Source organism: Acomys minous, assembly GCF_964271855.1.
Source record: "Acomys minous genome assembly, chromosome: 5".
Lineage (NCBI taxonomy): Eukaryota > Metazoa > Chordata > Mammalia > Rodentia > Muridae > Acomys > Acomys minous.
The window spans coordinates 33,164,291-33,176,080 of record NC_140494.1 but is presented as its reverse complement, the minus strand read 5'-3'; positions in this window follow the sequence as shown (position 1 = coordinate 33,176,080).

The window sequence follows — 11,790 nt, the reverse complement described above, 5'->3', positions numbered from 1 at the left end:
AAGTCCTGCCCTGGGCATAGTGGCCAGATGGGAGATACAGAGAAGCCAGCATCACACCAGGGATGAGCAATGGGTGCCAGGAAAGGCTGGGGGTAAAGTGCCTTACTTGGCCTTTGAGGCTGGATGGACAAGGAAAAGTTCCCAGGGGTTGTGTCTAAGAGCAGAAACAGAGATAGTGTGCATTTCTTGCAAGCTTTGCAGGATAGGAGGACTTGGGTGGGGCATGCCCTCTGTTCTGAGCACTTCTCCTCTGCCTCTCCTGCCTACCTCATGACTCCCTCTTCCCTGGGAACTGTCCTGAACTTCCTGAGGGCAAAGGATAATGCCTCTATGCCCCTTACAGTCCTCCCTTTCAAATGTCCCTCCCGCCTACCTTGCTCCAGCCTCAAGGGTCAGCTATCCAGGAGGGCCCTTCCTGGACTCTACTGACCAACCCTCCCCCACCTCATGTCCTTGCCACATATGACCTTCCTGGAATTCACAGGACTTTTGATGTTCTGTCATCTTTTTTCCTCATCACTGTCTTCTTCGTCTGTAACTGTGATAGGACGTTGAAATTCTGTCTCTGCTTATTTCTTTTATCAGCCATCCACACCACTAGATTATGATAATTCCCCAAAGCCCAGCTTTATCCACTGACTCCCACTGATAGCCCTGCCTGGCCGAGATGAAGAGGGGCATCACTCAGGGAGGAGCAAGTTCACGGGCCTGACCTTTGACCAGACACACTGGGGAACTAGTAGGGCGGAGGTCAGAGGGGAGATGAAGCTTGCATTTGAAACATCTTGCCCACAGAATGTGAAGGAGAGAAGAAAGACAAAGAAACAGGGAGGGAGTGACACAAAGCTAGAGATAGAAAAAGATCCAGAGAGACGGAGAGATAGAAATATGAAGGAAGACACAGAGAGATGACAAGAGATAGAGATGAGGAAACAGAAACAAAGGATCTGAGACTGATACAGAACTGTGATGGGACTTAAAAAAAAAAAACAACAACAACCAAAAAACCCACAGAGATAGAAGGGACAGACAGAGACCAAGAGAGATACACAGAGAGATAGATAAAGGCACCAAAGACAGAGACAGAGAGGGGCACGGAGGAACTCAAAGACAGGCAGAGAACGACAAGAATGGGACAGAAACAGTGAGATACACAGACATAGAGAAAGAGACAGAAATAAAGACAAAGAGACTGGAGTGCAGAGAGACAGATATATGGAGAAATAAAGACACAGAGATTAAAAAAAAAACATACAGAGACAGAGAGGAAGGAACACCCAGGCCAGGTGGTGGGAGAGGGAAGGAAGGATAGTGTGAGGAGGGAAAGAGATGTAGCCTGACCCAGAAGACCAGCGAGGAGGCTAAAGTGAGGAGCCAGGCCTGCTCTAGATACACAGTGTGAGACCTATGGGAGTAGCTGTAGGGGGCTGGGGGGATGGACAGGGACACACTCTGTCCATGCAAGCCCCTCTGACCAGGCTTTTTTCTCCCCTCAGATCCTCTAGACACTTCCATAGAGAGAGGGTGCTGAGGGGAGGCGGGGGACTGGGTTATGAACCCACGTCACCTGGGCAACAGCCTGGACAATCAGTGCAGAGGCCTTACATCCTGTGGGTGAGTACACACAAGCTGTCTAATGCCAGTCATTTCCTGAGAAAATGGCGGAAATGACTCTCGCTGCAAGGCTGGTGTCCAGGCTGAGTGGACGGGCAGGGCTCTGTTCCAGGACTAGGGTTCGGATGGAGATTTTACTGTGAGCCCTGTGGGGTCCTATCATTACCACCTGCGTTATCTGAGCACCTCCCCAGCCCTGCATGAGCCCCTATCCACTGAAGGTGCGATGCCAGGTGTCTCTCCTGCTTCAGAACCTGCGTGGATGGATGAAAGCAGAGACAGCTATGTGATGTCACGGATCTCACCCTGTAAGGCTGGGGCATGGAGTGAGGCTCAGGCAGATGCTGCCCACTATAACACCGCCATTAAGGGTCTCACCGTATCCCTTTTTTTGTTTTGTTTTGTTTTGTTGTTTTGTTTTGTTTTGTTTTTTGCACAGGCCAGGGGCGGCCTTCCATGACCTCAGCACCTCAGGTGTAGAGCATCCCAGAACAGCGTTTGCACTGCCCACATATTGTTACAGGATCCTGCTTCCTGCTCAGAATGTTCCAGTGTCACTATCGACAGAGACCACCAGCCTCCCGATGGCCAGCAAGGTACTACTGGCCTGGTTAGTCAGCCCTGTAGCCTGTTCTAACCTCACTACCCCCGAAGTCCCACTTAAGTCTCTGGTTTTGCACAGTGCTGTTTCCTCCCCCAGGCTATACAGCTTCCAGATTCGAGGCAAGTTGATCACACACACAGTGTGCCAGCATCCTGAGTCCCGAGCTGATGCCTAAGGCAGGCAAATCCAAGAAATCTGTGGGTCTCTTTCTAATGGAAAAGTCCCCATGGTGGAGACCACATATCCAGCCCCAGGTTTTACGTCTCTACCTTCTCAGCATGTCCACGGGGCTAACTCAGCAGGACTGCAGGAGACTGGCCACACAAGGCCTTCCAGACAGGCAAGTTCCCTTTCAGAATCTGGGACAGTTCAGGACTGCAAGTGAGAGAGAGGGTGGAGTGCCCGTGTGAGCCTTTTGCTTTTATTAGAGCAGCATACGAAAATGATAATTTTAAAAAAGATTTAAACTTGCAGAAAAGTATTGTTGCCACGGTCCTCAAATCTCAAGGGCCAGAAAAGGCAGAAGCCTTGCTTAGCACCTGAGCTGAGGCAGCCCTCAGGACAGGGTCCTGCACAATGGCCTCCACACATGTGCGCTCACACATCCCGCCCACCTGGTGGGGCCCTAGGTCAGCCCTTGGGAACACAGTACTAGTTCATTTTCTCAGTAACACTTTTTACGGTGAACACAATGCCCTCTCTATGGAGAAGACAGGTGTTTCCAGTTCCAGGCTGCAGAGGACACAGTGATTCCTCTTTGTCCCTGAGTTCACTGTTGAGTATGCAGGACACTCTATCCCTCCATCCCTTCCTGCTCCCCCTCTTAAGTGCCAATATCTATACCTGATTTTCGCTTAACATTTTATCTTGAGAATTTCCCTTTTGTGGATTTTTCAAATTACTTAACTTTAAATTCTTAGAGTTTTTTTTCTTTTATTCCCAACCCTAAGTTATTAGTTTTAAAATTGAACTTTTACTCAGTTTTTCTTCCAAGTGCCATTTCTGACTTGTGACACAGAGAGTTCTTAGTATACACTGGGTACCCACAATACTTTACCAAACCTTCCTGAGAGCACCTGAGAGTAACTACTACTCAGGTCATGATCCAGAACGTCCCATAATTCCAAAGCCCCTGTTGTAGCCCAGGCATTCGACCCCTCCTTCTGAGACTGCAGCTTTGCTTTTTTATACTTGTGAGCATCTTGAAGCTCACCTGCAGTCTGTGCTTACAACTCTTGGCTGTGTCACTCAGCTCTATGATGAGGTCAAATGAGCATAGAGTGGCCACTGCTCATGCCGGCCCTGGCTGCAGCGCTCCTGCAGGACATGCCTTGTGCTGTCCACCAATCCGTTGCTCTGTGGCCAGGGGCCAGTTTTCTTCATGATACTGAAGCCACCACTGCCTCTTGGCACATACATGTCTGGTTTTCTTCAGCCATTCATCCATGAGAATATCGCCACCTCCCAAGTCTCAAACAACTTGTAAGGTGCTGCCAGGGCTGGGAGCAGCTCAGAAGGGTACACAAAGCTTCTTTTATTTATAACACTGCAAAAAGAAAAAGAAAAAGAAAGAAAGAGAAAAAGAAAAAGAAAAAGAAAAAAAATTGCAACTTAAGACCAGCATGGTGCTACACGTCTATAATCCCAGCACCTGGGAGACATAGCGGGATGATTAAGAGTTTCAGGCCAGCCTGGGCTACACACTGAGACTCAGTCAAAGAAAATTCTGCCAAAATATTTCTAATAATAAGGAACCAGTCCCCAGAGACCTCAGGGCTACAGTGGTCACCCTGACGCTCCATGCCTCTTGTGCTTAGGGTCCTGCCCTTACATTTCAGCACAAAGAAGCCCATGTGAACCATGGGATCTGTTGGTGTTTCCCTGACATTGAGCCATGACATTGAGCTTAACTTTGACTTTGGGTCTTGTTAGCTCTCACCACCTAAAACACTGCCCGGGCTACTTTCTAAGGGATGGTAGCCTCTCCCATTCATCCTTGGGGTTTATTTTATTTTATTTATTTATTTTTTTTTTTGGTGGCAGTTGGTGCCTTACAAGTGTTTCAACAGATTCAGCTGATGCCTTTCCACTTCTGATGCCCATAAGCTCTTAGTATGAAGCCAGCCATCCACACTTTGGGGAAAGCTCTGTCTCTTACCCTAGGTGCTTTCTTGCGCTCTGCAGGCTGCCTTGCTGAGAAACTGCTTCTGCTTCCTGTGTGGACGGTTGGTCCTTCACTCTGGCCCCTGAACATCCCTTTCATCCTCACAGCTTCATCAAGAACCTTGCCTGATGGTCCAGATTCCACGGCCAAATTCGTATCAGTCCATCACCTCTTCAGGCAAACTGGAGCATTTTGCCCCGCCAGTCTCTGACCCTCAACCATCACACCAGCTCCTCAGGATTCCTGTTCTCGTTAATGGGATGGCAACAGAATTCATAAGGTTCCTTTGCACATTTTGGAGATAGAGTGCCCCTCAGACCCCTCATGTGGTGATTACACAGTTCCTTCCGTGTTCCTCCACTCTTCTGTTTCTAGGAGAATCCCAACTGGCCCAGGGCTGTAGCTTTTATCCTCTTGGATGGGGTTAGCTCATAACAAATCAATTTTTACATCCTGAGCCTCCACCACCCACCCTATCCACAATGCTGGGGGCTTAGAGGGGCTTCAATGAGGAGCTTCTAGGCCACTCCTTAAAGTCAACTGTCTCTACAGTAATATCTATGACCACATTGCTGTAAATCTGGGGTTCCCTACCACCACTAAAAAGCCAGGTGTGGTGGCACACACCTTTAATCCCAGCACTCAGAAGGCAAAGGCAGGTGGATCGCTGTGAGTGTGTGGGTCTACAAAGTGAGTCCAGGAAAATCAGGGCTACACAGAGAAAACGAAACAAAATGAAAAAGTATAGTTAAAGGCCAGCAAGACGGTTCATTAGGTAAAGGCACTGCAGACAAGCCTGATGCCCTGAGTTCAATCGCCGGCACCCATAGGGAGGAAGGAGAGAACTCGTCCCACAAATTGTCTTCTGACCTCCACAGATCCATTTCAGTGAGTGAGTGTGTGTGTGTGTGTGTGTGTGTGTGTGTGTGTGTGTGTGTGTGTTCCTATTGCTACAATAAAGATACCATGAGCAAGCCAGCTTACAGGAAGAACGGTCTATTTGGACTTAGCGTTCCAGAGGGATAAAAGTCCAATACCGGCCGGGCGTGGTGGTGCACGCCTTTTATCCCAGCACTCGGGAGGCAGAGGCAGGCAGATTGCTGTGACTTTGAGGCCAGCCTGGTCTATAAAGCGAGTCCAGGACAGCCAAGGCTACACAGAGAGACCCTGTCTCAAAACAAACAAATGAACAAAAAGTCCAATACCACTGTGGTAGGGAAGCACAGCAGCTGGCAGGCACAGTGCCTGGGGCAGCAGGCTAAAGGTGCACATCTTAAACTGAAAACAGGACACCAAGAGAGTGCACTGAGAATGGTGTGAGGCTTCTGAAACCTCAGAGCCTGCCCCCAGTGACACACTTCCTCTGGCAAGGCCATATCTCTTAAACCTATCCAGGCAACTACACCTACTGAACACCAAGTATCCAAACATCCTAGCCTATGGGCAACACTCACTAAAACCACTACAGGGAGAAGTGTGGTCACTAAGGCCCTGGAAGAGATATGGAGTCCTGTTTCCAACACACACACTTCTCGGCTACCATGAGCTGAGAGGTTGCCCGTCACAATGTACTCTGCCTCATCACAGGCCTGAAGTAACAGAGCCCAGTGGCCATGAACTGAAACTCCTGAAACCTTTTCGTCCTGTAAGCTGATTGTCTCAGGTGTTTTGTCATAACAATGGAAAGCTGACCAGCGTAGATCCTTTTCCCCTTAGTACTCCAGACACAAGCTATTCAAACCATTGAGAGAGAAAAAAAGTCATTTTATTCAACATCAGCTAGGCCGTAGTGCACTTGTAAACACTCTCAGTTGTGCAGGGCAACTGTTGATGACTCACAGAAAGTGTCCTGCAGGCTAACCCTCGTTGTATCTCCACATCTACCTTGGCATCCATAACTGAGGGGAAAGGGCAGGGATGAGCCACTCTGCTGACCAAAGAAATCACGGAACTACCAGCTCCTTCCAGGGGTGAGGAGGGCAGGCCCATGAGGCTGCAGTGGGGGATGGGAAGTAGTGGTGCCAGGCACTCACAGTTGCCAGCGTAGATGATGGCTGATTAGACACAATGTGCTTTCCCAACACCATGCTTTCAGTCATGGTCCTTGCAGTTTGTTCTTCTGTGCAGGGCAGCCATACCCAGCCTATAGGAACTTGTTCCTGAGCATCCTGACAGAGCAAGCGGCCTCAGCCTCCAAAAGATGGTGCCCTTTCTGACTGCATGTCCACCCTGCTCTGCGGTCAGGACCCTGAAGTCTGTAACAACTACTTGGCTACTGTAGCCGGAGAAGTGGTCAGCCAGATGGCTTAGCTCTCATCAATGGACATTGTTTCTGCATCACCAGACCTGATAACTGGTCCCCAAGTAATCAATAGCATGAACATTCCTGGCCTTCAGGAACACCTACTATGGGCATCACTCTGGTTGCCACCAGGGTGCTAGGAGGCAGATGGACCATTGGTGAGGACACCTGTCCCTGACCTTGGCTGTATCTGAGTTTCTTCCCAACTCTCCTTCCAGAAGAATGGCTTCCCTACTGGGTGGGGACAGCAACAGAGAGGCTGCGCTTTCAGGGAGGGGAGAATGTAGTGGAATCCAGACCTGGTCACTGACCCCTCTGCCACTCAGTACCCTCCACGAAAACACGTCTCAAAGCCACCAGCCCAAGGGTAAATGTCCCTAAAGGACTGGACCTAGCATTCTGTAGCCTTTACCCAGATATGAGGAGCAGGCCCAGTTGTGGAAGGGCATTTGGCATGCTCAGGTGTGCTACAGAGGGATGGCCAATGCTCACACTGATGAGGGATGGTCATTCACAGTAACACCCCCATCTCCTGTGCCTGACAGACTGGGTCAGAGCAGCCACCCAGGCCCACATTGACCAAAGTGAATGGCTGGGGCCTGAGTCATTTTTAACTGCACTGGGGAGCGAACAGGCAGAGGAGTTTGAAGGCCAGCTGTGATGTCCCCTCATCGGTATCCTCCTTGTCCCTTTCCTATGAGAGCAGAGGCAGGAACTGGGTGAGGAGATGCAGCAGGGTGCCTCGTCGCTAAGACTGAACAGGGACGTCCTCAAAGCTCTGTGCCCAACCAGTGAGACACAGAGGAGAATCCACTCTGCTGGCGCCCCTGAGCCCTCCTGTGTGGGGCTTCCAGGAAACACTAATTGGAAGAAGGTCACGGAGGAAAGCCATCAGGAGAAGGCTCGTGATGGGTGGGCAGTCATTAACCTTTGACTGGTGCAGTTTGTTTACCTGGAGCTGTGTTGGGAGGCCAGAGTTGCTGAGCAGCACTCAGATGTCACGAGACTCCGGATGCACCACCGGCTCTGCTAAGCCTCTGTATTGACTCTGAGCCCGCAGTTAAAGCCCATGAGACCGGCCTCACCCCTTAAAGTCCTCCACACATTTGTTCGTGTCCTCCTGCCTTTGCTCTCCCTGAGACCTCTCTGTGACAGAAGGCCGGGGGTGCTGTGCTGAGACTGAGGAGAAGACAGACAAACAGACATGTGCGGGAGGAGGAGAAACAGAAAGAATGAGACAGAAACAAGGGAAAGGAATGCTGAAAGCATCTGAAATGTACTGTGGGCCTCTGAGCTCTGGCTACTAGGAGGAGGCTTCCCCGGAGTATTCGTGTCTCAGATGGAGCCTGGGATGCAGCTTTCTGAGAGGCTGGCCCTGTTCCTCATCCCTCAAGCCGGGCAAGGTAGCATGCAACTTATAAGTGATGACAGCCAGCCAGGTGTTGCTTACTGGGGATCTCGGCAGAAACGATCCGGGATACGGCTTGACTTTGTCTCTAAGTTATAGTGATGGCTGACCTGTGTCATTGTGCAGAGGACGACCAGTGTCTCCCTGAGTGGCTGCACAGCCTCAGCCCTCAGGGCCATCTGCCACTTTGCTGCTAGTGGCCAGGGCATCACTGCAATCCTTAGCTGTCATGAACACTGCTGCAGCAACATCTTTGTACAGTCTTCCCTGCACACAGGATTTCTCAAAAAGTGGCAAATGCACAACAGAGAGGAAAGCTACTTCCAGGAGGGGGCCCTGGGAGGGCCTCTCTCAAACCCTCTGGAAACTTCAGTTACTTATCACTTCAATAGTGCCCAATTTTTTTTAGGAAAGATTTATTTATTTATTATTATGTATACAGTGCTCTGCCTGCATGTATGTCGCCCGAGGCAGGAGATCATTAGATCACATTATAGATGGTTGCGAGCCACCATGTGGTTGCTGGGAATTGAACTCAGGACCTCTGGAAGAGCAGGCAGTGCCCTTAACCTCTGAGCCACCTCTCCAGCCCAATCATGCCCAATTTAAAGTACAGAAAAAATCATATGGTATGGAACTGGTTTATGTCCCAAACTTCTGGCTAGCTTGGCAGTTCCCATATTCACTGGCTTCTGTAGGCTTTTCTGTGGTAAATTGCTCTGCCTATTTCCAGGGGTTGGCAGTCCAAACATTGCCCCCTTGAGACTTTGCATGTCACAGGCTGAAAGGCACAGGCTCAGTAGAGCCTCCATGGGCCCATGTATCCCAGGCCTCCAGGCTGAGGCACTGGATAGGGAAGACAAGAGCTAAACAGTCAGACTCTAGGGTGAATCCTCCCCTCCCCTAGAGCACCAGCTCCCTACTATAAATAAGGTCCAGTGAGTGACCATCAGGGGCCTCTTGGCAGCTACCAACCTGTGTTAGATGTTTCACTGGGGACCAGTCCAGGCCTTGGTTTCAGGCAAGGTTGGGTGTTTTAGAAAGGAAGAAGTGAGAAGGGAGCAATTCCTAACTGTCTCTAACTAGAGGAGCTTGGCAGATCTCCACCTCCCCAAGATCCCTTGCCAAGACAATCCCAAGAGGCCCTGCAGCAGGGGGTCTAGTATAAATGCACAAAGCTGGGGCTGAACTCCGGGGAGCTGAGGGGCAGAAAGTCCAGCACAAGAGTCCAATGTCCTTGGAGAAGTGTAGAGTGAGAGCAAGGCTGGGCCAAGAGCTGTTTCGGGAGATGACTGAGAAATTTTGTGGCTGCCTACCTCACGGGGTCTGTCCACCTGACCCTAGAGACCACGAGGAATGTGGAGCCATGAGAGGAGCTAAAATCCCGCCCTCTCAGGGCGCCAGCCTATGAACAGGATAGAGGTGGCGCCCAAGGTCATGGCGTGACTCCACCCCACTCTGAGTTATCACTTGGCTTCCATTCAAGCCGTGTTTAGAAACTTCACAAAATGGTCTTTAGGTAAATGGCCCGTGCAGGATTAACCATCAACCGAGGACCTGTCTTCTGGGCATGCTCTCTGCTCAGTACTTTTCCAAGATGGATACATGCCTTTCAGATATCTCTGAGCGAAGCCAGGGGAAAGGTGGGGCCTAAGCCCTGCACCTGCCTTGAACCTGCGGCCCTAAAGTCCTAGAGCAACTGTTCTAGGGCCAGCAGTGCTTCCCAGATCCTGCTGGTTTCAGTTCTCAGGGCAGGCACACGGCTCCTGGTGGCCAACCCTATCTTCATGCCCCTTCTGCTTTTCCACCCTCACACACCAGCTCAATTCCAGGATGTGCAGAGCCCTGCCTGTCACTTCCCAGCTTGTTGCTGTTGTGTTCCCAGATTGGCCCTGGCCACTGTTCTCCAGCAGGCTGTACTGGTTGGGGACCCAAGCGTCCTGCAGCTCAGCACTTGAGATCTTGCCCTGACCTGGGAGTTGGCTTCCAAGTAATTATAATTCTGGTCCTGTGTAATTGCAGTGTAATTGACTTCTTGTGCAAAAAGTAACCACTATTAAAAAGACATCGGACTTGACCCTTTTTACTGGCTTACTAACCTTTTTTTTTTTTTTCCTTTTCCAGACAAAGTGAGGCTACATGCCGCTGTATTTTCAAATGGAAGTGCCTAGAAGGAAGCATAGTGAAGGGTACATCTCAGCAACAGTATTCACAGATCATGAGTAACCAGCCTTCCAAAGTGCCTCTGGATGTGCCCAGGCTTCCTGAGGTGCACCCTACCCTCTATAGTAGCTCTCATTGGAATCTTAGTTCACCATAAGCAAAAGCAACCAAATTGCCCAGAGTTCTCTCTCTGGTTCACACCCTGTGAGACCCTAGAGCCAACACAGATTTAGCACAAGACTCCTCTTTGCTTTTCTCTTATAAGCAGTCTAAGGCTGAACAAAGATAAGCTTCTATAAGCTTCTATTGCATCATATTCCAGAGCCTTCCCACATGTTACCCATACCCAGCTGTGGTATTGGGTTCTTTCCCATGGGAGTGCTGAGCTCTGGCCTGAGGGGGCTTCTGACCCTGGGAACCTTGGAAGGTTTCCATGGAGGCTGGAACACAGGAAAGTGGTTTGCCTAGGTAGCTAGAGTGGAGGAGGAGATAGGAGCCTTTCTATGTCACCAGGGCTTTGCTGCAAGATGATGCCAGAAGCTTTGTGGCTTCTATTGATGCTTGGGTGGGGGATCATTTGTGTCTAGGAAGTTTCCTAAGAAAAGAAAACAAACCTCTGTTCCCTGGGGTCCTGGCAGCAAGTTTGGCTGGAGTCTGCAAGGCCTGGCCCTTTGCATGCTAGGGCAAGCACCTCCTGAGAACCTCTGTATACAGGATCTCAACAGGATCGCCCTCACATCCTAAGAGTTTAGGACACAGAGGAGAGAGACATAGGTAGGGAGGTGAAGCAGAATGCCAACATGGATGCTCAGGTGAAGCAATAAGGTGTAGCCAGGTGATGCAGAACTCAGGGAGGCAGAAAGAGCTGGCATGAGCGGAGAGGAAGGCCCAGGGCACGGTGATAGAGGTGGGGCTGATGACAGGAAACTAGAGAAACCAGCAGAGCCCAGATGGACAGGATGGAGACTCGCTGCCTCATCTGGGATGCAAACTGGGCTTGGAGGCACCATCCCAGGTTTCTAGGATAGGACTAGAGCACCTGGAGGACGGACCAAGGAGAAGGACAAAGTGCCAGGGATCCCATGGAGACACTGATGAGAGCTAGCTTCAGTGACTAAGACCCAGGGGGAGGACAAGATGAAGCTTGAGGGACCCAGCAGAACACTCAAGTGGGGGACAGGAAGGAAGGAAAAGAGGAAGAGGGAGGGTAGAGTGGCAGAAGCTACCAGAGTTCAGTTTGGAACTGTTGAGGGTAAGGTGTAGTCTTGAGATTGGTAGCCAGGGTCCAGAGGACAAAGCCAGGGGAGGGATTACTTGGGGGGGGGGGAGTTGAGGGGTGTGATGAGTCACTTTAGAACTTTGAAGAATGAAACAAGTGCTGAGTGGAGTAGGCGGCAGGTGCCAAGGTCACCAGAAGCTGGAGGAAGGGCTGGCAGTCCAAGCGACAGGGGAATTCTGGCAGAATTTTCAGTGACTATGCGCCACAGATACTGGCAAGCATATAACACTTCAGTCCTTGAGAGACGCTTAAAGAG